Below are 27,549 nucleotides of genomic sequence, written 5' to 3'. Positions count from 1 at the left end.
GAACTGAATATATCCATTTGCATCTGAGAAAAGCCGCAGAACACACAGTAGAACCTGGATGTATTAAAGCATAATGACATATGATGGCATCACTGGGTGACATCACACAGCACATCTAAACAGGAATGTGAACACAATGGGAAGAAAGAGCTGAAGCCCTTAATCAGATAGTCATGGCAAGAAAGCTGTATTTATTTTTTTCTGTGTTGGCCCAGATTCCTACTGTTGCTATTTTTGTGTCTGGTTTACCCATACACTTCACTTTAGTTCCCCAGTCATCTGGTAAGCTTCTGAACAGAACGTAAGGACTGTTTTAACTATATGCTGTAATGTTTCTTTGACAGTTTCAAGAGTATTTTTTGTTTCTAAATGTTGGATTTCTTGTCTTCATATAGTTCACAATCAAAAAGGAAGTTATTTAGCTTCTAATATCTTCATAGGGCAGATGTATTGCTTTGTATACTGATATGAATGAGTGCATAGTCTCAAAACTTTAGTGCAGGAGCTTATATTTATTTTCTTTATCAATCAAAAAGAAATAATGTGAACTAGAAGGTGTGGAAGTAGGAAAAAAATAATGGCACCTTTTTTTCCCCCTGAGATTCATGTCAGTTAGCAGCCCTTCACTTGCTGTTGGTGAAGGAAGAGGAAGCTACATATTTCTCTTCAAATGCTACCCCAAGATTCCAGGCAGTGTGTTCTCAAATCATTATCACTCCTGTTTTGCTAAACTGCAAAAGCCCTATGTTTTAGCTTTCTCCTTGGAGTTTTCTTCCTTCATATTAATGGATACATTTTACAAAGCTAATTAATTTAGATAGTATCTATTCATGTAGTATAAGATAGGATTGTGCATACAAGGACAAACCTGGACTTTTCTCTAAAATTGATTTACCTTCTAACAATAAGCATACAGCAGACTCATTAGCAAACATCTTTCTGGATGACCAACATAATAACCATTCCAAATGCATGCTGATAAAACCTTTATGCCACACCCTCGTGTACTTAGGTCCATGGAGGAATGCATTCCAGGAAGTAGCAGGATGAAACAGCTTACAGGTTCTCTGTACCATATACTAGGGACAAAATCCTACCTGGGTGCTATTCCAGGTTCAGCCACTGCCTTGCTGTATGACCTTGGATAAGTCACTTCACTGCCTTGGGTCTCAGTTTCCACATCTGTAAAGTGGGGATAAAGATACTGGCCTCCTTTGTAAAGTGCCATGAGATTGATTGGTGAATGGCACTATATAAGAGCTAGGTGTTATTATTATACCCTTGCTGTTAAAAATGTTGCACCTTATTTCTATTCCAAGCTTGTCTTCCTTCAGCTTCTAGACCTTGGCATATATGGGTAGCAGCTTCCAGCATGTAAGGGTTGGGCGTAAGCCAGGCTTCTGTATCTTCAGTTATACTTTGTATAAATGGTGCAGCATGGCAATGGCATGATCTACAGTAGAGATACAAAAAGGCTGCTCTGCAGTCCTATGGCCTCCCTGCTAACTTACACTCCTACATCCACAATGTCCTTGGAAATCTCTGTGCCAAGCCTGATTACTCAAGCTATGTGCAGAATGATTGGCTGGCAGGAGGGTGTTATACATTTTGCCAGTACTTAAGTAAGGAATAAATGGCACAGTTTTTCCTTTGGGTAGCAATATGTAGCAACATTTTTCTCACTTAAGAAATACCTAAGTGCCAAACATAATTGTGTAGAAATACTGTATGTTCTAAAGGAGTTGTTCTACTACTGTAAATCCTTATAGCCTTTCTGTCTTGTGTAATATTCGCAGGAATGGTCACAGAGGTATTATAGAAATATTGTCATGTCATCTATCCAATATTTGAGAGAAAGCCTTTAATAACAAAAGGTTTTGATAGGAAATACCTATACATTGTAATAATATTTCTACCCACTACTCAGTGAGTTTTGTGCTAATTTCTTTTGCTGTGGTCATAGGGCAGAAGAGAGTATAAAAACAATCAGTTCTGAATTTCCCATCTATTTATTGACTACAAGCAGCCAGCTATAATTTCCTAAGTAAACTACCTGGCACCACTAGACAAACTCTAAGTCTATGCTTTCCATTACCACTCAACTGAGAAAGTACTTAGGCACGCCAAATGCATAGGTAAAGTAATCAATAAGAGGGGAGAACAAATTAATCGAATGTGATGTAATGTTGTACCCTGAAAGTAGCTTGATTAGAAATAGCTACAACTGATAGAGATTTAATCTGGTATTGTACAGGTGTTTACAATCATTTTTGCATTAGCCTTGTATGACTCGAGTCTGGTTTTAATCGCTTAGCAAATGTAATTTCATTAAAGAGATAAAGATATTGCTAACACTAATAAGCCACCTTTGAAATATAGAGAGACTTTCAAGATTGAATTTTTTAGTTAGCTAGCTGCTCTTTCTTTAGAGTCTAATTGATTTTCTTGACATCTCTTTAGCCTGGCAAACTGCCTGCCTAAGTACTTTATCTGACCTTCAGGCTGTTTGCCAGCTATCGATCTAATACCTACAATGGCTATGTCGTAACTGCTCTTCCAACTTTGATAAAGGCTAATGTACCAGCCCAAGCAAGACAGGAAGTCAATGGTCACAAAATTTCTATCATCCTGCCTATCCATATCTACTTGTGTAAGTATTCCAGGTTGGACTGAAATAAAATCCTAAGCAGGCCAGAAGGGCTTTTACTCCAAATTTATGTTCCAGGAAATTATAAAAATAAAAAAAGCATCAAGCTAACAAATAAAAATGTTTAGAGGATTTCAATTTCATTGTAGAAACTAAAATAACTTTATCATTTGATGGATAAAATATAAAAAAACCCAAACTTGAATTGTTACATAAAGGTCAAAATATATATGAGACAAAATGTAAAGTGGAAAAACAAGACAGTTCAGTTAGAGTTCCCACCACAAATTCGTGCTCTTCTACCCTTACTTAGGTCAAGTAAAATTAAAAGATTTTGTATGATAACGGAATGGAACATGACAGGAAAATAACTACCTTTTGAGTAAGTTTTAACTACCTTTTAAGTTATTGTAAATGAGTAATTACACAGTACTGCACAATAATAAAGAAAAAAAGCTGTGAAACCCACTAAAATTCTTACAATCAGGGCTACATTTTCAAAGAGTCTGCACAACTAAATTGAGCTGTTGTATCCTCAACAACAGGTGCAAGTGGTATTTATGGCTCTACACATTCTTAAGGAAGAGTGCAAGTAGGTTTTAGGTAAGTTGCTCCTGATAAAGTTAAGTTTTACTAGGGCCAAGATGGGGACCAGAGGAAAGTGGTGGATAATTGACTCACCAAGGAATTTTCAGACCTGAGCACAAGGAACTGTTGGGACACTCTGGGATTTGAATTTGTTTCTAAGGTAGTGTAGTGACTATAAACAGCAGATCCAATACTAAGCACAGAAGAGTGGGTGCTCCAGATAAAGCAGAGGCCCAGGGGTCTCATGAGCCATGTCATATCCTGAGAAAGGATCTTCAAATCATGGGCGACAATATTCAATGTGCCAGAGGGCATATTCTGAAGATACAGGTCTGACTTTCTGGCATCTTTGTTTAAAAAAAAAGGGCTAGAAAAGAAGGCAGGTACAGTGGTTACGGCATTAGCCCAGGAGTTGGGAGTCCTGGGTTCAAGTCCCTCCTCTACTGCAGATCTTGTCTGTGACCTTGAACTCAAGTCACTTATCTTGTCTGTGCCTCAGTTCCCTATGTATAGACTGCCCTACCTTACAAGGGTGTTGTGAGGATAAATTCATTAAAGGTGGTGCAGTGCCCATCTTCTATGGCAATGCGGTTAAATAAGACCCACTGATAAGAACCATGTTTCAAATAAACCTTTGCCTTATGTTCCTCATCATTACTGCATGCCCCAGGCAGTCTTAACCCATGCCACTCTTACTTGATCCCTCCTCTGCTGCTGCCCCAGTCCTCCCAATTGTAGTAAGACCGCCACAAAATATTTTACACTCACATGTTCCCTGTGTTGCCTTGCAGCAGTTAAACAGGTTGTGTTCCAAAAGCTGTGCCCATGCTGGTGAAGACACACTGAAGTAAACAAAACAAAACAGCTATTTTAATTTCCACCTCTTTTCGAAACAGAAAGAAATAGTGAAGCTTGCCAAAAGGGAAACATCAGTAGGGAAAATAATGAATTTTTCAGACTGTAAATAAAATATTCCAAACAGGGCAACACATTAAGAGCTAATTACTGCGTGCTGCCCCTGCATAGTGTATTGTATTGGCACCAAGTACTTGGCCCACAGATGCATGGAGGTATCAGGCATGATCTGTTTTCCAGAACGTTGATGTGCAAAGTAGGGGGCTAGTTAACTGTGCGCGCAGTGCTCCCATTTTTGGCATGGCCCTACTCCCTGCATGCCAGAATGCCTACACTGTGAATGGAAGATTGGCGGGGCCGGGGGGGTGTAAACACATTCAAGGTGCAGCAAAATCTACTTTGCAAATGCTTTCTCTCCCAGAAATTCAGGAGACAATATTCCTTCCAAAGGTATTGCATCTCTGGGTACTGATGCTCAAAGATGTGCTTCCATCTTCCCTCCCCTGTTGCATCAGCCTGGGAAGATTCTTAATTGAGCCCCAACATAATTAATAAAACATACACACCTTGACTGTGCACCTCCAAAGAAATCATTTACAGTCATAGATTGCTAAGATTTTAGAGACTGATTCATTATAAAAATGTATTTGGCCTCAGAAGAGCTATGATGCTTCATGCTTAAGAAGAACAGGATGACGCCTCACAGACTATTTGGCACAGCACCAGCAGACCATCAGCAAACAGACAGCTGAAAGATCAGCTCTTGCAAAGCTCATGTGGAAGAAAAGGAAGAGCTCTGAATTGACTAAGACTGGCTGTGGTCCTGGATTATAAAATAAATGCATTTGACAGTGAAGTCAGTGGGGAAGTTAACAGAAGTAGACTAATTGAAGCACTGATGTACTGGGTCCTTCATCTAATCCTCAAGCGTGTAAACAAAAACCACACCTCTTCAAACACAGGCTCATTTCCTAGTTTGTTCCTGCTGCAAAAATTCCCAATGGAGACTTCTCAAACTCTCTTCAGTTTTTCCCATTATGCTATTTTTAACCCATAATATCAGGGTTAAAGTTTAGATCACAGGCAGTACAGCTGTCCCTGCTCTGTTAGGAGGAGAGAGAACATGTCCCTCCTTACAGCTTAAGGATGAACCTATCCTCACCCCCTCTTCCTCCTCTCTTCTCAATGAATGGTGAAATGGTGAAATTCACCAAGCAAGTGAATCTGGGGAGTTTTGAGGCCAGGAGGGCAGGAGCAGTAGTAGCTGATGTGAAAAGAGGTATCCGGTCAGGAGTCCCCTCTCCACCTTCCTCTCCTCCTACCCTCCCACCACCTGGAGGGAAAAGAGAAGTTCTGACACCCCATCACAAAAGAAATTGAAGGACAAAGAATGGCAGAGAATGGAGGGAGTAGAATGAGAATCAAGAAGGAAATGCAGAAAGGGGGAGAAAAAGTTAATCATAGGGGGAAACTATGTTAGGGACCATGATTGTGTAGGAGGAGGTGTGTAGAGTCCTGACTGTGGAGGGGAGGTAAGTATAGGATCTGGTTTCCTTACCTTTACAGGAAGGGATAATTTGCTTTGTCTGTAATTAGGGTTTGGAGCTTTGTTCCATTATAAATGTTGGCATTTGGCAACGATTTATATGTTTTAATGGACATACTGATAGGAGACGTGCACAAATTAAGAGCCAGTGATTTTGAGACGTTTGTTGATTATTGCCAATGTCACGCAACAAACTGATCAAATGTGGCATGTGATCTCCTCCTAGTGATGAATGAGGATTAAGAGTCCATGGTGATTTTTTTTAGATCTAGCAAATGCCTTCAATATCATATCCCATGAGGCCCAGTGACACACCTGCAGTCACTCACAATGGGCAGAGGAGCCTTCCTGCCTAAGAGGCGCCAGAGAGTAGCTTTCCCACTGACTGGCCACTGGCCAGCACAGCCCAAATTCATTGACCTTAAAAAAAAAAATCCTGCAAGGCATATCAGTTTCCCTAGGCTTTTGCTGAAGTGGTAGATTAAGGGATTTGGGGTGTTCAGTTGGAGGTTATCTGGTTGGGCAATTTATATATTGTGACTTAGGGGTTCATTCTCTCAGGCCTGTCATCATATTTTAGATTTTTTTGTTCTGCCTGTGCATATTTTAAATGTTTGTATATAAGCAGTTCTGACCTAGGACAGATGCTGTTTAAAAACATTTGGTGAAATAAAATAAAATGTGTTAATTTACATCAATGAAGAGTCAGTTTGCAAGCTGAATTGAATGGCAGAGGAGATAGATCATGTCCTCGTCTCATGCAACATGTCTTTATTTCCAAAAAAAACTTGCTAAGAAATTGCTTTCTCTGAGCACTTCCTTCCTTTCCACCTTGCCTGTATTTCTTCATTGTTAATATCTTTTTCTCTTTCTCCCTCTCCATTTTTCCAATGTCATTCTCAGTCCCTTCTCTTTTATCTCCATCACTCTGCGTGTGTGTGTGTGTGTGTGTGTGTGTGTGTGTGTGTGTGTGTGTGTGTGTGTGTGTGTGTGTGTGTGTGAGAGAGAGAGAGAGAGAGAGAGAGAGAGAGAGAGAGAGAGACTATTACCTGACTAGGTATATTAGTCCTTGCCTCACTATACTTACATCCATTAAGTCTCCCTTTACCTTCCTAAATTGCCTCATTATTGAACCCCCTTATTACTTATTCTAATGCCATTGTCCACTCTGACTTTCTGATTCTTTGAATTTTTGTGTCATTAAGCACAACTCTGACACAGAATTCTTCAAATAAATGAGAAAGCAGTGGTACTTAGCCAGCATTGTTTTGAAATGGCTGTGAGAGAATCCTGAAGGCAATAATGAGCATCATCCTTCTGATTTACCTTTTTTCTCTCTCCATTACTTCAACATCACAAGAGAGCTGAAACAACAAGGTTCACTGTAACTGAGACGATACTCACAGCAAAAGTAGACCTCTGTATGCTAATACATGGTGCAAGGATGTAGAGAAGGCAAATTTACCTGAACATGTAATAGACAACATTCCTCATTTATATAGGACAGGATAATATGGTCAGCAGCCATCAGAAGGAGCAAGAGTGTGTTCTTCATAATATATGCATTGTTTGGGGGCATTTTGTCCAGAATAAACACAGGATACCATGAAAGACCAGGCATGTCTAGATTTTCGTTCCCTAACCATGTAAGAATCTGCTTTTTAGATTTGTTTTTTAGAATTTCTAATTTTCAGTAATAGTCTGGTGACACATAACAATGTATGCTCTATGGCCTGATAGAAAAAATCTAGTAGATAAATATGCCATACATGTTGGCAGGACTTTTACTTAGTCATGTGTTCAGTTTCTGGTTCCCTCCCTCCCTGTCTCAGCAATGTAAAAGCTAATGAACCTTTATCATTTCTTTTTAATCCATGCAGACTGAAGTCTATTGTATAGAAATTAAAGCAGGTAAAATGCACAATGAAATACTAAGAATTCCCTCACTAGTCTCTCACTACTCAAGGACCTGGTTCAAATCAGGCTTCTCACAAATGAAATGAGCTTAGCGTTCTCAGTTTAGAGTGTCCATTACATATTTGTCCATATCATAAAATCACAACAGAATTTATTACAGTTGGCAGCTTCAGTTCAGAAGAGACCCAAGACTTGAATAGCAAGATGGTTACAGGTCTGAAGAGAGATCTGTTGGCAGACCTGTATGACGAAGCTTACTCAGCACCTGCCTACACTGCAGCTGCCTCTAAAAAGTCTTTCATGGAAACTAGAATTCCCCCAAATGGGATTTAATCCAATTTAATCCATAAAAGTGCGGTTTTATTCATAATTATCTTAATGATTCAATTGTAATATCAATTAAAATGGTATGAAAAATTGCTATTAAGCCATTTGCAAACTATGATGATCTATTTTAATTACACATCACAAAAATATTATTTAATATTCTAGTTAGATAATCCTTTCAGAATGGTAAAGAAAAAAATACTGCAATAAAAACTAATTATTGCTCTTGCAGAGTTTAGGTGCAAAATTAGCCAAGCCCTCTTAAGGCAGGGTATGCACTGAAATCCTTTCATGGGATACTATTAAGTGTGAAGTTTTTATACTCATGTCAGTGTCCTATGATCTCATGTTGGATCTACAGTTATTTGACAACTTATAACTCAAATGGAATTCAACATGGGCTTCTATTTTTTACATATCTCGAGCAATTCTCTTAGGAATATCTGCTTTCTTTCATCAGACTTTCTAGTTATCCTCACTGATGTGTGCTCTCCTAGGGATATTTCATTCTTGATTCTTTCAGTTAATTCTTTTAGTAGCACTAATGCAACTTTCTAATTACCTCAAGCAGCTGTCTTAATACTCTTTTGAACCTAAACATACTGCGGAACATCTATTTTATCTATACTCAGCACTATCATTGACTGTTATCAAGAGAGAAATTACTACAGCCTGCTCTCCAGAGAATAATACTTGTTGTATTCATTGGCTCTTTTGCAGGAAATGAGATAAGAGCTTCTGCCCAGGACCTGTAGAACTTGGGGATTTCCCCTCCAGAGAAAACTCATTCAAGTGATCTCAGACAAACACAAGAAAGATGCCTTTGTTGTGTCCTAATCTAACAGATCCCCACGGAAGGTCACAGCCAGAGGTGAAAGTAAGCCAGTACGGTATGGCATACCGGCAAGAGCCCGTGCACCGTGCCGGATTGGACTGGCTTCCGTGGCGGTGATTTAAAGGGCCCAGGGCTCCTGCTGCTACGGGGAGTCCCGGGCCCTTTAAAGTGCTGCCAGAGCTCCGGCAGCCGGGCTCCTGCGGTGATTTAAAGGACCCGGAGCTCCACGGCGGCCGGAGCCCTGGGCCCTTTAATTCGCCCCTGAGCCCTGGGACCAGGGGCGGCTCCAGGCCCCAGCACCCCAAGCGCGTGCTTGGGGCGGCATGCCGCGGGGGGCGCTCTGCCGGTCGCCGGGAGGGCGGCAGGCGGCTCCAGTGGACCTCCCGCAGGCGTGCCGAGGGTCCGCTGGTCCCGCAGCTTCGGTGGAGCATCCGCAGGCACGCCTGCAGGAGGTCCACCGGAGCTGCGGGATCAGCGACCGGCAGAGCGCCCCCCGCGGCGTGCCGCCGTACTTGGGGCAGCGAAATTGCTAGAGCCGTCCCTGCCTGGGACTCCCAGCTGCCTCTGCAGCTGGGAGCTCCAGGGTGATTTAAAGGCCCTGGGGCTCCCAGCCACAGCTGCAGCCCCAGGGCCTTTAAATCTTGAAAGGCCCCACCTCTTCCAGCTGAGGCCACATCCCCGCCCAGGACTCCGGCGTACCGGTAAATCCTTTAAATTACTTTCACCCCTGGTCACAGCATATGTCATATGAATGTCAGGATGAACACTGTATTTTGTAAATTGTTTCCAAAGAAAATCTGTTACATTTCTAATAAAAGTGTCAGGCAACATTGTAAAAAACATTAGAAAAAGGCCGTGAAAGTGACAGGCAGCCAGATTACTGGGATAATTCCTGAGTTTAGTGTCCATTGCAGACTGCCATGATTTTTATCAGCAAGCTAAAGTCACATAGTTGCTGCCACAGTTGATGCACTACTAAAGCTAACTTTCCTTTCAGTCTTGCTAATCACAAACAAATTCTGGAAATCCTGCCCTTTTTCTCCTGTGTCTCTAATTCCTGAAAAAGCATGATCCAAGCATCTGCAAAAAGCTTTCAGAAACAACTGGTTCAAGGAAAACTGTTCAAAGGAAAGCATTTTCTCTCATTATACAACGTTCCCTGGGGAATCATCATTAATAGAAGATTTGTTTAAAGATACTCCGCTAGCTAGTCTATCATCGTTGGCTGTCATGGCTTGAGGCAGTCACAGTATGCCAGCAATAGCTATGGCAGTTCAGAGCAGGCAGCCAAAAGGTATTCAGGCTTGTTGAATGCTGTACAATCAGTGTCTGGGCTCTTCTTCTTCTTCTTCTTCTTCAAATTCCAAACTCACATTCACTTCAACATGTTTGAACTCCTTACTAATAATGACTGACAAATATTCACACAAACAGGTTTTTGACTATTTTTTGTATAAATACTCACATTGTTTGTGTATGAATATTCTTGTTTGTGTGCATGCAAGAGTGTTTACTATTCTTTAGTCACTCATTTTAAAAGATACAGACATCCAGCTAGGTACGTGAGATGTGTGACTGGTCATGTAGCACAGAAGAGTCAAAGAGGACAAACCTCCAGGCTGAAATTTGTTTGCCTGAATTATTAAGTGAACACTGTATATATTCACGGAACTTTGTACTGGCTTGCAAATAATTATCAAACAGGGGGAAAGTGCTCTCTGTTCATCTAATCAATTATTGGTAACAATAAGAAATGTATAGCATGCAGAATGAGATGAACAAGTTGATCACTGGTATTTGGTTTTTGCCTGCTAGGGAGGAAGTTGTCTGTAAGCTTGGAGTTTAAACAAGGCTGGTGGAGTGTATGATAATTACACTTAGATGAGCAGTCTGTTATGCATGTAACACTGCACCCTATATTATTCATAGTGATATTATTATGATATATGATGCATTTTGTACAAGATAAATCAAGTGAGGTGTCATTGAAAAAGTTATGATTTCCTGAATATGATTATCCTATTTGTATGGATGTATCATTTTTGTATCTGAAATTATAAATACTGACTATGTATCTGTACTTCAAATATAGTTAGACCTGGGTAACGCCCACTAGACAAGATGCTTTCAGTCTAGATAGCTGGTTGGAAAGGCCTGTTCAGGGCAATGAGCCATTAGGGAAGCCAACATGCCTTAGGACAGGGGTTCTCAAACTGGGGGTCAGGACCCTGCAGGGGGTCACGAGGTTATTACATGACGGGTTGCGAGTTTTCAGCCTCCACCTTAAACCCTGTTTTGCATCCAGCATTTATAATGGTGTTAAATATTAACTCAGAGGTTTTCTATGTGAAAGTCTGCTAATTCATATCCAAGCTATCTAGTATATTAAGCTTAGCTTGCAGTTTTTGTTTATTTGCTAGGTAATCTGTTTTGATCTGTTTGCTATCCATTAAAATCTCTTACAGTTAATTAACTTGTTTTTGTTTTAATCTAAACCAGTGATCTTTGACTGGAGTGGTTGGGGAAAATTCTGCTTGGTTGCCACAAGTGTGCATTGCTCTCTTCACACTGAGGGAGAGGCGGACCGGGTATTAAATCCATATACTGGCCAGATTTGACCAGTACTGCTCTGGGGTCCCAGGCTGGGAAGCTGGTTGTTAGAGAGCCTGCCCTGCATGTAACTGTAGCTGGGTGTGTCCCTAGCTGTATGAATGCTGGTGAAAGTGCAGACTGGTGGGCTTTGCAGCTTGTCATAGCAGTACAATGTCAGAGGGAGCCCAGGTTGGTGGGTCAGGTGGCTCAGTGGTACCCCGGTTCCAGGTAGTACCCCGGGGGGAACCCATCACAATGCAGATATGATATTTCAAGACTCCTAGAACATATTGGCACTTAAATAACATTGTAATTTACAGGAATCATGTATTAAAGGAAACTCTTCTTTAATCAGATGTTTACCATGCATAGAACCTATGACAAATATTTTTTATAAATAAATTCTAAAATGCTTTTAATCCTAATTAGGGCTATCAATCACAGTTAACTCACGCGATTAACTCAAAAAAATTAATCGCAATTAAAATTAATTTTTAATCATGATTAATCGCACTTATAACAAACTCAATGCAAGTTTTGGAATCAATTTAGAATCAATCCCAACTTGGGAAAGTCCACATACACCTTTTTAAAAGTGAAACAGTATCATTTCAAGACTCTTACTTATTTAGAGTTTTCAAAACCATCTAAGTCGCTCTAGAAAATAACAACACTTAGAAAAAGCCTAAGTCATTTAGGCACTTTCCCATATGCAGACAAGGCGCCTCAGGGCATGTGTATTATATTTGCTATCATTCAGTGATAATGGGAACAGGTGAAGCAAAACTCTTATGACAGAACAGTGTGGGGTGGTTAATAAGGCAAAATTAGATAACCCAATTAAATCATATTCTGTGCTCATGCCAGAGGAATATAGAAAGGGAAAAGCCATGGCAACCTCAGATTATTTTCTCATTAGTCATTAACTATGTTTATATTTCTATAACTATTTTACTAGATACTTTACAAGTCATTAAAAACACAAACTCCAAAGGGCCCCATGTCTGCCAACCCAGACCAAACACTTTGAAAAGGTTTTGTCTATTAACAGACTTTCCCCTCCCCATGACAAGACTTGCTGCATGAACAACATGCAGCCCCGCAACAAGTGAGACTTAATCCAAGCATTTGGGTTTTTTAGTTTCATCAGGTGTAATAAAGGAGTTTCCAACTAGCACTGCCAGTAGCTGTGCTTAGTTTTGTTCAGCAAGAAGTCACTCTCAGATATCACATACATATTTAAACAATAGGATGCTAACGGAAGGCTTCATGCTGCAGAATGATAGTGACTTCTGAAATTATCACAATTATCATTCCATTATTGCAAGACAAACAACCTAATTTATTATGCTCTGCTGCTTCTCAGCTCTGGATCTCTTCCTGTTATATTACACAGCCGGTTACTTAAGTATTCTACACAAACAGCATTTGTATTGAGTACTTCATTAATATTTGTAATATTATGAAGCTCTGGAACTTGCTCAGATCCCAGATGAGAAGCAAGAGTCCAGGACCATTTCCTCAGAAAGAGATGGGGCCGGGCACTGTAGAACTCGGGACCAAAGTTTTCAAGCTTAAGGAGAAGTTTTTAAAGGAGGCAAAGAGCACTCACAATTCCTATGGAATGTTCAGCCGCTCTGAAAATCAAGTCAGTTGTTTAGGGGGTTGAATATAGATTTAAGTGCCTAGCTTTAAGTACTTACATTTTGAAAATTCTGGCCCTAGAGTACAAACCTTCCTTTCAAAGGATACTTCCTGTATACCACAAGATGAAGTATGAATACCTCCCACTTCAGCAAGGCAGAAAAAAATGATGTAAAAGAACATGGTGCTACCAGTACTACTAGAACTTAAATGTATCTGCCAGGACAGAGCAAAACGTGCCTTTTCAACACTTCTCTATAGAAACAACACAAAAATGAAGATTAGCAAACTGGAGCTTAGGCAAGACATTTGGAGAGAAAAGCAACAAAATTATGTAACAAGGTTGGCCCTTGGAACAGTTTGCTTGTCTGAAAATACCATGATGCCAGGGACTGCTATTACTTATTTATGTAGCACTAAATGTGTTAGGCACATTTCAGACAACACTACACTATTGTCCTTTGTAGTACAGAGTTATAAACCTTTGTAGTCTCTAGTTATAAAACTAGAGAGTCTGCCTTGATTTTTTTCTTATGAAATAAAACTGGTTGTCCTTTAAAATTACATAGAATAACTGAATGCTCCAGCCATTAAACAAATATGGATAATTGCCCTGGAATCTATCTCCACTCATCAGACTGATGTCTCAAAAGTAATTCAAGAAAGGAGGAAACATCTCTTGCTGTTCCTCAAAATACTAGTAATATTCCAGCTCTAATGCATGATAGAAAGGAAACTGAAAGATGGCTATTTCAGTATGGCTGAGCTGGCAGTAGTCTTGTATCTGCTCAGAAGGATGCGGTGCTTTGTTTCCATCACCAGGATATGGGCTCAGAGTTGGCCTTAGCATTTTTCAATTTTTTGCCCTTTCTCTTCCCTCCTAGCTCCCAAATTTTACTGATTCTTGGGTCCAATTATCACACCTCTATACATAGGTCCAGCCTACCAGTTTTGGAGAGAATTAACAAAATGATTCCTGTGGCTACATCCCATACTTAAAGAACTAACTTTTCAGAAGTTTCTGTGTTTGAAAGGGGTTGGTGGAGAGTGTCTTTGGTTTCCTGTTCCACCTCCCAACCTCCTGCTGCAGAAATGGAGCCAAGCTGCTTATTCCTTTTGAGTTTGTATGCAGTTATTGCTGCCAAATTTACAAGACCATTCAGAGATGGGATTAATTCTAGTTAAAAGTTCTCATTTGTTAGAAACCTTAAACCAAAAAAAAAGTATAATTCATTCCAGATGAGATGTAAAATAATTCTTTGTAAAGTCTAAATTCCCAATTTAGCAAGGTACTTTAAGCATGTGAGTTCTCCCACTGATAGGACTAACATATGCTTAACATTAAGCAGATGCCTAAGTATCTTGCTAAATCAAGGTCTAATTCAATATCTAAGTATTTGGTATGGATGCCAAAGAAACCACTGTTGGCTTTTTCCTTCTTCATAGCTAGTAAATACAGATTTTGAAATAGCTAGAATTTATTAAGCAAAAATGAAAGCTGTTACAGATCCAGTCTTGGTAAATTTCTCCCTGGAAAGACAAAATCTCTGTCATCTACTCCATGTCTGCCTTATTACATCAGGAAATATTAAGATAGGATTATCCTGGAAGATGTCTCATTTCTGTTGTTTAGAATTTCTCAGCATGGTTCATGCCTATGATGAGAAGTGCCCTCGCCCTGTAAACTGTAAGCGGCATTCATCCAGTTGAATGTTGACACAGAAATGACTGCTCTGAGTTTTTCTGGCATTCAGCCATGTAGAAGAATCTTCTCCACTCTGCTCACCTTTTGTGTATGTTTAATGCACAAAAAAATACTCCAAGTACTCGTATTATATTTATCTGAATCAACCAGGCTCAAACTGCTGAAGCACCCATCGTTTTATTGTATGTATTTTGCATGAAATGAAATCCCAAACAAGGATCAACATCTCAATAAATAAGAGTTAAATTATCTAATGCTACAAAAATTATGAAGATTTTCAAGAGGTAGGGGCTATCTCCTTCCACTGCTGCCTCTAGTGGTTAAGATGCTTGTCATCAGCCACCTATATTTAGGAAGCCAATGTCTGGTGTCTATCCATACTTAGTTAGAGATGTCTGTAGCTCACATTGTGCTTTTGAGGGAGAAAATGTCTTGTGGGAAATATTTCCTTCTACGCTGCAATTTAGCATCTGAGAATAGACAGAGACACTGCAGCCTAACAAATAATAAACTAACATTTAAGGCCACTGCCACTGAGTGGTTCTACTGGCATATATAAGTAGAGTTATATTAATTTTGTTACACCGCATCTGCCCTATACCATAAATCAGAGGGGCAACCATTGAAGACATCAACAAAGTAGAAAGTTACATGAAGACGATACAGCAGCAATGAAGAGAGAACTAGCAGGGAGCAGCAGAGTGGTAGCAATGACATCAAGGGAACACATCAGAATAGTAGTCAGGGTTGAACAGGATTAAGCATGGCAAGATTAGACAGCCAACCAAGGAACATCAGGAAGTTGCAAAGTATATCAATTCAAAAATGTTAATCTCTCTCTACAAGTAAATTATAACACTAAAACAAATTCTTGGGATAATGTCACTAGATAGCTGCTTTCCAGGCCATAAATTATTAAACAGGTGGAGTCAGAACTGATGAAAAACCTGAACTTGTTGCTCTGTTTCACAGCAATTATCAGTGTTTGACTATTAGGGCTGGTCTACACTATACAGCTAGGCTAACATAGGGCAGCTTATGTCGACCTAATTATGTCAGTGTCTACACTATCAGCCTTCTTGTTACCGATATAAGTGCCCTACTTCATCGACATCATAACTCCTCCTCCACGAGAGGTATAAGGCTTATCTCGGTGTAATTAGGGCGATGCAGCATCTGTGCAGACACTGCATCCCTTGCATCCTCTGTCTTGTCAATCACAGCTGGGAGCCGGATTGATAAGCAGGGGTGGTTCCAGGCACCAGCGCTCCAAGCGTGTGCCTGGGTGCTCTGCTGGTCGCCGCTAGGGCGGCAGGCAGGGTGCCTTTGGCGGCTTGCCTGCGGAGGGTCCACTGGTCCCGCAGCTTCGGTGGACCTCCCGCAGGCGTGCCTGCGGACAGTCCGCTGGTCCCGTGGCTTCAGCGGACCTCCTGTAGGCACGCCTGCGGGAGGTCCGCCGAAGCCGCGGGACCAGCGGACCCTCCGTGCTTGGGGCGGCAAAATGTCTAGAGCCGCCCCTGTTGATAAGCCCTGGGGGACATGCACCACCACTGTACTCACTGCAGTGGCTGTAAGTCGACCTAACATAGGTCAGCTCAGGTTTCTAGTGCAGATATACCCTTAGTGGCATCCACCTTTTACTTTGGAAGATTGGGATTTTTTTTTGTTTGCTTTCTCTCTGCTTAACTAACAGATCATTATATAAAAACTAACAAAATATCATGCATGGAAATTGTACCTTGCTTTGGTAGAGGAGAGCTTCTAGTTGTATTCAAACCTTTCTTTTATGAAATAACAGGTTAATAAATGAAACATTTCTAAGCCAAATATTTTGTAGTGCAAAAGTTGCAGCCTGTCCCATTCAAATATGGCAATGCATATGTTACTTTGTGGGCATATAAATTAATGGAATTAATGTCACTTGCTTAAATCAGTTCTTACTGTAAACCCCATGTCTAATCTATGACGTATGCAGATAAACAGGTTTACAAAGCAGTAGCATACTTTCAAAGACACATATTACAATGGAAAAAAAACATACTACAAGACTTTACTACATACATATGTACACAAAAACACACTTGTTATGTATTATATATATGTCTATATGCACACCAATATGTAATAACTAATATACATTTGATATACACACACTCATATGATATATAGACATACACAAAATGAAATGGTGGTGATAGCCATTTAATAAACCACATTTATCATAAGACTTTGGGCAGAGGTGGAGGGGAAATGGTCACTTTCCAGCAATTCAAAAACAAATAAATAAAAGCTAATTGGCATTAAAGGGAAATTGAAAGTATTTCTCCGTTTTTTCAAAAATTGTTCAATGAAATACTGAAACTGAAAACTGTAAGCTCATTAAATTAGGTGGGCTGGCCTGTGTCTGAGGCATCCCTTATGAAAGAATGGTTGACTGCTTCACAGATTCAATTTCATTCTGGACAGAGGGGGAAATTATTCTTTCTCAGGTAACATGACCCTACAGCTAGGGAAATCTAACAGATATGGATCAGAACACAATTTGTATTACAATAGCCCAATATTGGACTTCAATCAATGAGCTGCTTGTAAAACACAAAACACTACATGAGTGAGCTAAAACTACTTTGTACTGTACCAAGAAAGATACCTCTTATTCATATGGTAATTAACACCTGCCTTTACATCTATATTTTCCACCAACACCTGAAACAATGTTTTAATTAACATCAGAAAAAAGAAAACTCATTCTGTGACTGTCTTCACAAAGGATCTGTCTCTCTTAGGCTGGAAGGAATTTGTCGAACCAGTTTAAAAACTGTTGCAACATATTTCCTGCTAAAATTATTTAAACCGATATGGATGAGCCCAAACCACGTTACAAACTCTTTCAAAATATATTATAGGCTAGGTCCTAGATTAATGTTTCTGCAGCACACTGAAAAACTGTAAAGCATATATGTAATTGCTGAGCATTATTATTTGTATAATAACAGATGGAACCAATCCATGTCAGTAGATAGTATCTCATAAATGATTCATACAATTCCTTTAACCTAAAGCCTTTTGTATTTTGCAAATCCATGAGAATAACCATTAGTAAGCTTTATGCATTGCACTGGGTAAATTATCTAGTGTCTCAAATTTCATTCAGAAGCACAGATAACTTTTTGGGGAGCAGTCTGTGCCTATAATTTTCACACTGTTCCTCTTCCTCTCAAAATTGCAGACTTTCCATCACTATTGACTTCAGCTGGATTCTAAAGAGCATTACAAATTATTAGTAACATTTAATGCTTGTATATTTACTTTAGCCTATTAAGCTTTGACTAGCAAGGGAGAACTAGACACATTTTATGTGCACTATTAAGAATGACTAGTCTTATTGATGATCACTATACTCAGGTTATTATAGCCTGACAGATGATATCTGACTTATGATGCAGCATTTTAAAATACTTTTATTTTCTTTCTGTCAGTAATACTCAGTATGATGCTCTAGAGCCCCATGTAGTTCTACCGGCGTCCACAAGTTGTTCCGAGTTCTTCTCTTTACCTCTGGATCAGGCAGAACGAGCTGAACACCAATCACAAAAACACTCCACACAGTGCACAATGTCTGTAAAGCTTTGCAGGGAGTTTTGAGCAAATAAGCAGAAGCTATGGAGATCCTTCTTTGTACCTCAAAGGGTGACAACTCCCTCCTGCTTGAGTGGGCCAGCACCGAGACATAATATCTCCTGCTGGCTAAGTTTTACTCCAAGACCATACAGCATACTTTCAACATAGTTACATTATTTCTGTAATATTATCCTTACACACACCTCACAATGACTATGAGTCTTGATAAGTTATGAGCTTTCTGTAGATAACTTCATGTTATCCCTATGGATAAATATCCTGCAGAACATGTGTTTTGTGTAGTAAGTTTGTCAGGTCTGAAACAAGAGTTATATGCAAAAAACAGGGGACCCTTTACCAAGGGGCTTCTGAGACACATCTATCCAGTGCCAGCACCAGGGAAGTTCTCCCCTTGCTAGTTAAGGGGCTACAGCAGCAGTAAGAATTCATCTCAAAGTATACAAAGCCCCCAGTTCTTAGGCCTCCTGGCCAAACCACTAAGTTACACATTACCCAGCTTTGATACAGATATACTCATTACAGACATGTATCGGCCTTAGATAGATGCTACACTACAAGGCAGAAATAGTTGTGCCAGCAGTCATTTTTGCCCTAATTTTTTTTCTCACTGGCTTAAAGAGGGCACACACAAATAAGCTCTGAGAAAACATATTAAAATTACTCCTGAACAAATGGAGTAAAGTTCAGCCTTGAGAAATGTCATGTGACCTCAGCCATTCTACTTCCTCCATATAAGGGCCACTCCCAGCTTGAATCTTAACACAACACAAGAAGTTGTTTGAAATTTGACTTTTCAGCTAGTCATCTGACGTGAAAAAGCTTTATATGAATGTTTGCAAAGCTGCACAGAATTTGAAAGATAGTCAGATTTAGCGTTATGAGTTTTCCACTATTTCGCACGGCACTAAAAGCAGGCAGCTTTAGACTCCAGATCCAAATGAAAAAGCAGGAGGCAGGAGCCTTCTCACACTGGAAACTACATATAGTAAGAGAGGGCAAGAGTATCAACCTCTTAGGCCTGGTCTACACTACGGGGGGAGGGGGGGGTGTCGAACTAAGGTATGCGAATAGCGTAGCTGAAGTCGAACTACCTTAGTTCGACTGACTTACCCGTCCAGACGCAGTGGGGTCAAACTCCGCAGCTCCAAGGTCGACTCCGCCACCGCCGTTCGTGGTGGTGGAGTTCTGGAGTCGACCGGAGCGCGTGGCAAGTTCGAACTATCGCGTCTTGATTAGACGCGATAGTTCAAACTCCGAGAAGTCAAACTCACCGCGTCGACCCGCGCGGTAAGTATGGACCTACCCTTAATAAGGCATCAAGGGTCAAAACATCCTTCCAAAAGAAACTTTCAGCAGATGGAATGCTACAAAGTGCAGGCAGATTATGGCACTGCACTGAAAATGCAAAGGCCTGAACCCCATAGAACTGGCTGAAAAAAATCAGTCTGCCATTGTCAGGAGTAACTTTCTTACATCCGCTTTTGCACATTGTTCATTGTTATTGGTTGGGTTAAGCCTTGTTGTTATAGGTCAGGATAAATGTAAGGAAGCCAGTTTAATCAGGTGGCTGAAACAGTTAAGTGGCCTACACACCAAGCACAGGTTCATGTCTCTGACCAAAACAAAAGTATATCCAAGGCCACTCAGGAATTTGAACAATGTGAGCATGGGTCTGGCTGGGCATTGTTTGACTAAGGGTATGTGCATGAAACAAGCAGCACACTCAAGCACCATAGAGGCAGACAGAAAAGAGAGCACCATACACACCCTGGAAGCACTGTGCACGGCTCTGGCCATGGGAGTTGCCAAGAGAGAAGTTTGGGGTCAGGGTACTCATTGAAAGAGGTTTGGACCTGCAAGCAAGGGCACTATTTTCCACGGTTTGATTCTTTCTGTGTTCAGGGAAACAGGAATTTGTAAATAAACAAAACTACATCCAATACCTGACTCTCACTAGTTGGCTAGTCATTCAGATCAAAAAGGTGTAACATTATTTTCCTCCCTACCAAATGTAACTACCAAAAATATTCTACTGCCCGTTTATATGAATCTAACAGATTAGTTATCTAGAGATGCCCAAATTCTATTCTGATGTGCAAGTCTGTTGATTTCAATGGAGCTGCACTTTGTAAGTGAGAGCAGAATTTGGCCCAATTAATAAATATTCCTTTGATGCATCCATTAGTCCATGCTTAGATTAGCCTTTTATGATTAGCACTATTATGCTCACTGCAGTGTTACCACTAATAGGTTTGGATACAATTTAGTTTTGGCAAAGAATCAAAATAAATCAGACTTTGCAAAACAATTTACAAGCAAAGCTCAATGGAATTTAATCATTATTTAAAATCAGGCATATTTTCATTTATTGTACTCAGATTTCTCTAAAAGAAAGATGTAATTGTAATACTTTGGCCTATTCAGCATACAGGAGGACCAATATTATTAACTTAAACTGTTGGCCTTAATAACATAGGATTTTTAAATGAGGGTTACCAATTATTAACCAGGAATATGTTTCATTTTATAACTCTCTAATGAACATTAGTTTACATGGGAAAGGAACCTCCCAACTTCAAAATACACATTAATTTACATCAACAGAATGAGAACAGTGATGGTTCCTATTAAATGATTTGGTTAGGCTACTTGATTTCATGGTAAAATATATTTTCACTAAAAGATCCCCACTGCTACTTTGAATTTAATTGCATGAAACCCCACTGAGATTACCTTCTCAAATGTGCATCAAAAGCATATCTTTAGAGAAGAATATAATATGTAGGAAGGTAATCTTTGGCTTTTTAGAAAAATGTTGAAATATTTTTAAGTTGCAAAAGAACAACAGAGGCAAAAAAACAGATAAGATGTACTGCTGGGGTGTATGGACTGAGTAGGGAGTAGACCTCTGGGGGAAAGAGAAAATTAGTTAACAGGGTCAGTTATATGAGTTCTATTTCTGAAGCATCCCAGCACTTGGGCTGATGCATAACAAGAAGTAAAATACACTAACATTTAAAACACACATTGTAAAATGCAATAAATGCATGAGGAACTGCTCACTCCTGCTCTCCCTGCAGAGAGGAATGCCAGAAAGGAGGTGGAGAAGAATGGCAAAAAGGGATGAGGCTCTGGTACTCTCACACACATCTATTTCCTGTTCTACAGGCCAGTGCAGAGCCCAGCACACAATGAGGGAGCAAATCAGCTCCATCTTCTTAGACTGTTCACTTGCATAAGAAAGGAGCAGTCCCAGAGACGCTGTGCCTGCCTTTGGCACAGGGATTAACATTTTGGCCCTATAGAATTCAAAAGGAGTTTTGCCACTGATTTTAACTGTGTCAAATCCTGACCCTATTTGTCCAGTGCTCCTCTTGAGGGGGTGCAGCTTCACACTGCCCCTTACACCGGACTGTGGGTTACAATCCACTGTCCAGTCCATTCAGTTCAGCAAGGCAAATGACAGCAGCAGCTTTTAGATTACTCTTCACCTCAATAGCCCCAGCAGTATGGAGCTGGAAGATATGGAGGATACATGGTAGGACTGTGAATCTACTGCAGCTCCAGGCTAGAATCATGGATGTGTAAGACAGCATGGTAAAACTTTTGGAAAGCAAGAACTAATGGAGTCAAATCTCAGTACATTTTGTTACCAGTGAAGGGGAAATATGAGTACATTGAGACCCTGGATTGAATGCAATTTGAAATTTATTATATCACTTTATAACTGCTGGTGGATGGGCAAATGAAAGTAAGACACTGCGTTTAAAGACAATCTTGTTACTCTTGACAGATTGGTTGCCTTATATCATTCTGGAATGGCAAGAGTGAGCAAGATTACATTTATGTAACTTTGAGACTGCCAACAGAAGACAGAGTGAAATTAGGTTAGTCCCATTTTGCAGTAAAAGGTATAAGTACACAGTGCTATGGTGTGATGAGAGAGATGCACAGTATATGTGATAGATATAAATGAATTTTTGTGATTGCTGAAGATTTTTTGTATATATAAAAAAGATTTTCCTCCCTGTTTGGCAATATTATAGGAAACTGAAGGGGAAGCAAATGATAGACCCACCAAAAGTAAAATGTTAGATACAGACAAACAATTATACTTTTGTATTATAGAAACTTTCCTTTGAAGGAGACTTGTTAAATTAGGAATCTGGAATTAGGGGGAAATAAAGAAAAGTTACTAAATCAGGCTACTCTGATACTTCCCATTTTGAGTGGAGTGCATGAATCATGAACAAGTCTGTATGTTTGTCACAGCCATGACTTCAGTGTCAAAAATCATGATTTTTAAGGGGGTTTCCAGAAAATATTGTCTCCTTGGCCCAGCCTGCTATTGTCCAAGATTCCTCTATGATTTTTATAAATGTGGGTCTCTGAAGACTGCCACAGAAGTGGGGCCCCCAGGACCTCCAGACTCCTCAGCCAGCCCAGGGAGTCAGAGGTTTGATAATAAATATTTGCCTGAGTTGAAATTTGGCTTACAAGGTTTAGCCTCAAATAGAAGTTCAAAAGGGTTTAAATTTTTAATTTCAAAAAAAGTTTTCAAAATGTATGAAATATAATAATGAACTATTATTTTGGAACAGTCAAGCCTATACAGTCACTCATTTAAAAACTCTTCGCTCATACAGTTAAAAATGGCTTTAATTTAGTTCTTTACAGAATCTACTATCTCAAGTATAAGTAAATAAGATCTCACCAAGCCTTAACCAGTGAAACTACGCATGTGTGTAAGAGTTTGAGGGATCAGGACCTAAGCTATGGAAAGATATATTTATTTACCCAAGAGATTAGATAGTTCTATCCTGGCAAGGTTATAATATGCATGCTTCTGGGGCAATTTTTAAAATACATATTACCTGAGACTGAAATGCTTTCCTCTAGTAAATGCCAGATAATCTCCTGGATTATATTTATTTCTAAACAAACACGCACTCAAATTACACTTAAATAATTGCAAGGGTACTAGCAGAATTGTTAGGTCTGAAAGTTACAGTAACTTGACATTTGCCTCCTTTGTGATTTTAAGGATTTCTACTTCTTCCTACCCTTCCCTCTCTTCCCCCCCCCCCAATAGTTGTTACTGCAGCATGAAATTTTGGCACCTTTTTATTGGGGGACAGATAGTGCAGTAGATGGTAGAGATTTTCTCTCTCTTGCTCCCCTGTATACATGCCATAGGTTTTTCAGTGCCTCCAGGACTCTGACATTCTCTGTGAGGGAAAGTTTGTTTTGTATTTTAATCACAGCTGGAATCTTAATTTCGAATATTAGAAGAAAACTCAAGCTTTTATCCTGGGGGCTTCAGTTTCTAATAGTTTGTGCACTGAATGGGATGCATTTTGTAATTATTGTCTAACAACCAGCAGAATGGTTTCACGCCTCTGATTGGCAATTGATTAGTTAACTGCTTCAGGCTAGTTTTAGCTTATTGTTTTTTCCAGGTGGACATCCTGCTTTAACAGGATAAAGATAATTGACCACCCTACTGTATCAGCAGTATGATCCATAGCAATGAATGGAGACAAATACATTCACAGAGAATCAGCCTAATAGACCAGGCATTCTTTGTCTTCACATCCTAGTAAAGGGTTGGGGACACATACCCAATTTTTCAAACCAGATTTTTTGACATTGGTTCCAAGGAGAGCTAGAGAATGTAACAAGCATATACAGTTCTCCCAAATCAGGCACGCAGCCTTGGGTTAGTTCAACCATCTGCTTAGCTCTAAAATGTGTCTTCTCATTTGTCCCAGACAGAAGATATTAATAGGAACACAGTCCATAGGGAATCATATATACTATATTGTATTGATAAGACCACTTCCTCACATTATCGAAGCAGGAACATGGTGAGTAACAAAGTGCTTAGAGTATTTAAAAGCATATATGAATGTTAATTAAAGAGAAGCATAGTATAATCTGCATATACCAGACTCAATCTAAATGGCTATTTTGTGGCCACATTTAGGTATTAGTATTACAAACAAGAGTTGATTGGAGAAATTGACAGCATCATTTCCATCTGAATATGCACTTCCAAGGTAGTAATGATGTTTTTGGTTGGTAACTGTAAAAGTGTTTGCTCTGAAACTATAAACAGAGTCAGGAGAGAAGCACTACCAAGTGTGAAATGACAAGAAAGTGTCATAGGCATCGACTCCATGGGTGCTCCAGCCCTGGAACACCCAAGGAAAAAAATTAGTGGGTACTTAGCACCCACCAGCAGCCAAGTTCCCTTCCTTCCCCCACTCCCGTCCGCCAGCAGCCCCCGCCAATCCTGCATGCCATGGAACAGCTGTTCTGCAGCATGCAGGAGGCTCTGGGAGGGAGGATGGGGCGCGGGCAGAGTACGGGTGGGAAGAGGCAGGGCAGGGGTGGGACACTGGGGGAAGGGGTGGAGTGTGAGTGGGGGCAAGGGTGGGAAGAGGCAGGGCGGGGATGTGGACTTGGGGGGGAAGGGGTGGTGTTGGGAGGTGGGGCCTGAGGCTGAGCAGAGGTTGAACACCCCCATGGAAAATTTGAAGCCAGCACCTGTGGGAGGTATCATCTCCTCTCCAACGAAAGAAGGTCCATAGACACCAGACAAGCCATTGTGGAACATCAGTGGACAAAACACTTTGTTGATTGCTCCCCCAACACCCATGAAGAGGAGATGTGCACAAGCCCTTGTCCCACCAAGGGAATAAAAATCTTTGTCAAAATGAAATTACTCTCTCTCTGCTGCTTGAACTCTGAGGGGCAAAGTTTTCTAGGCAAACAGGGATCCCCCAGCTGTTTGGCCTGGGTTAGCCTTAGAGGACTTATAGAATTTGCATCTTACTGCAGCCTCTATTACTGTTTGGAACCTAAAACTGTAACTCATTGATGTGTGTGTGTTTAACAGCTTTAACCTTGTAAATAACTTTCTTACTTTTCTTAGTTAATAAATCTTTAGACAGTTTAATATAGGACTACAAACATTGTCTTTGATGCAAGATTTAAGGTGCAATTGACCTGGGGTAAGTGACTGATCCTTTGGGACTGGGAGAAACCTGAATATTGTCATTTTTGGTGTAAGAGACCATCTATCACAAAGGCAAGCTTGCCTCAGTGGCAAGATAGAACAGAGTACACCAAGGGACTGTCTGTGATTCCATGTGAAAGGCAGTTATAGTGCTTGATAAATTCCCACTTGATGGTTGGTGAAATCTAACTATAGAACACAGAAGCAGTTTGGGGTTTGTGCCCTGGTTTGTAACAGTCTGCCCTGAGGTTAGTATTCATGTTCATAAGCTACTCTAGACAACTTGACACCTATTCTGACATTTTCTGAATGAAACACTACTGAGAATTAAAGAGCTATAATCTAGCAAAAAAAGGCATAACAAGAACCATAGACTGGAAGCTGAAGCCAGACAAATTCAAATTGGAAATAAGGTACACATTTTTAACAGTGTGGGTGATTAACCATTGGAACAAACTACTAACCAAAATGTGGATTCTCAATCTCTTGATTTCTACACATCAAGATTGAATGCCTTACTGGTTATTGGACTCAATTTGGGATAACTGGGTGCAATTTAACTGGGCTTGTGATATATAGGAGATCAGACTAGATGGTCTAATGGTCTCTTCTGGCCTTAGATGCTGATTTTTTTGTTTTGAATTTTCTTATTTTGTATTGAACAATCCAAATCTCCCCTTCCCCCCAAATTTTCCTTTGAGAACTTCAGTGTTTTTGCTCAGATTCAGAATGAAGCCAAATTAGAAATCCTTCATGAAACAGAATTTCCAATCTCTGCACATCCTCTGTTACCAACCTTCAACATTCAAAAATCATAAGCTGAGCCCCCAAAACTCATGAGACTGGCTTACAAATCCTGAGACTTTAAATTATAATAAATATTGGGTTCTTTTTATTTGCCTTTTGGTTTGGGGACCTTTAATGCTCACATTTTCAAGTTTTTCTCTGTAACCTTGAGGACTAGAAACTTTTTTTGTTTGTTTAAAGGAAAGCTGAAATTCTTGCACAACATGACTGGGAACTGGGACTTTAAGAAAAATACCAAATATTTATTATCACAATAAAATTACGAGTTGGCAAAACTGAGGTATCAAGCATATGTGGACAGTCTGCACAATATTGTACATGTTGACAAGCCTTCCCAAGCAGATTTCTTTCCCCCAGAGGTTCCTTTGCATTTGGATAGCTCAATATCAGGATACCAGACAGCCTTCTTTCAAAAATTTCTCCAAAGCACTAACACACCCAGATCTGTAATCATCTACCAGACCTCACCAGAAAAGATTCTTATCGGTCATACCTGCCAACTCAAGACTTGTCTAGAACTACTGTAACTTCATTCCCACCCCTTTTTTGTTGACAGACACGTACAGACTAATCAGCCAGCAAATCTCCTTGCGTAGCTTTGCTTTTGTCTTTGCTTTTGCTTTTAGCCACCCCTTTTGCCTTCTCCTTGCCCCTATTCTTAGGGACACATTTTAAAAGATATTTAGGTATCTATAAATGCAGACAGGTGCCTAGTGGGAATTGATTAATGGGACTTAGGTGCCTAGTTATTCTTGGAAATCCCACTTGGTGCTTTAGGAGTCTAAATACCTTTAAAAATCTAGCCCTTTAATCTTACTCTTTGTTACACGTATCAAGGCCAGACAGGCACCTACCAATGTAACTATGGTCGTTAGTTACAGGAGAACAAAATGAAAAGCAAATTGATTGTGTTACAAAGGGCAGGTGTATAAACAAACTGGTCAGCCGCACACAGAAACATTGACGAAACTTAAATGATAGTTACAGACAATGGTCTGGGGATTCTGAATCTTGTCTATCTAAAGTAATTGCAAAGTATAAGCACATACATTGTATTTGATTCCATTGCAGTTAATGTAATATATATTTTCTATACAGGCCTTCAGGAGGTACTATACCCAAGAGACAAGCTTTTTGCATATTCAAGAGCTAATATGGAGATCCTGTTTTATCCAGCTCATGTGGCATAAAGATCATGAAGAACTATTAAGCAGCTTGCACAACATCCAATCCCAAATTCTAACAGCAACATTAGTTGCAGCTGGAGAAGGGAGAAAAATTTAGCATCAGCTCTAATTAATTAAACAATGTGCATATGAAACATAATTACATGATATGTAGTATACCACTTAAAATGTGTTGCTTTTTAAATTATAAATATGCACACAATAATATGGCCAATATCAATACCCAAAACAGTAAG

The 27,549-nt window shown here is 39.9% G+C and overlaps 2 long non-coding RNA genes across 7 annotated transcripts in view; one reads left to right on the top strand and one right to left on the bottom strand.

The window, feature by feature from the left end:
- The first annotated feature begins 107 nt into the window (after positions 1-107).
- On the top strand, positions 108-27,543 carry LOC120375202. Of its 4 annotated transcripts, none has more exons than XR_005586504.1 (5): positions 108-282; positions 3,193-3,250; positions 22,092-22,185; positions 24,070-24,165; positions 27,225-27,543. It is a non-coding gene; the product is annotated as an uncharacterized LOC120375202 (long non-coding RNA). The 4 variants fall into 4 exon arrangements; XR_005586506.1 differs by having other exon boundaries at positions 108-301; XR_005586505.1 differs by lacking the exon at positions 3,193-3,250.
- The window catches only part of LOC120375203, a 55,609-nt gene continuing 29,367 nt past the window's right edge, over positions 1,308-27,549 (bottom strand). For 2 of the 3 annotated variants that reach the window (XR_005586507.1, XR_005586509.1), the window contains exons 4-5: positions 4,004-4,077; positions 1,308-1,453 (exon numbers count right to left, since the gene is read on the bottom strand). This is a non-coding gene — a long non-coding RNA (uncharacterized LOC120375203). Of the gene's footprint in view, positions 1,454-4,003; positions 4,078-27,289; positions 27,388-27,549 lie in introns of those variants that run through there. The other variant, XR_005586508.1, reaches the window with a different exon arrangement.

This window comes from Mauremys reevesii, linkage group 11, assembly GCF_016161935.1.
Source record: "Mauremys reevesii isolate NIE-2019 linkage group 11, ASM1616193v1, whole genome shotgun sequence".
Lineage (NCBI taxonomy): Eukaryota > Metazoa > Chordata > Testudines > Geoemydidae > Mauremys > Mauremys reevesii.
Note: the sequence above shows the minus strand (reverse complement) of the source record. Positions and strands in the feature narration are given on the sequence as shown.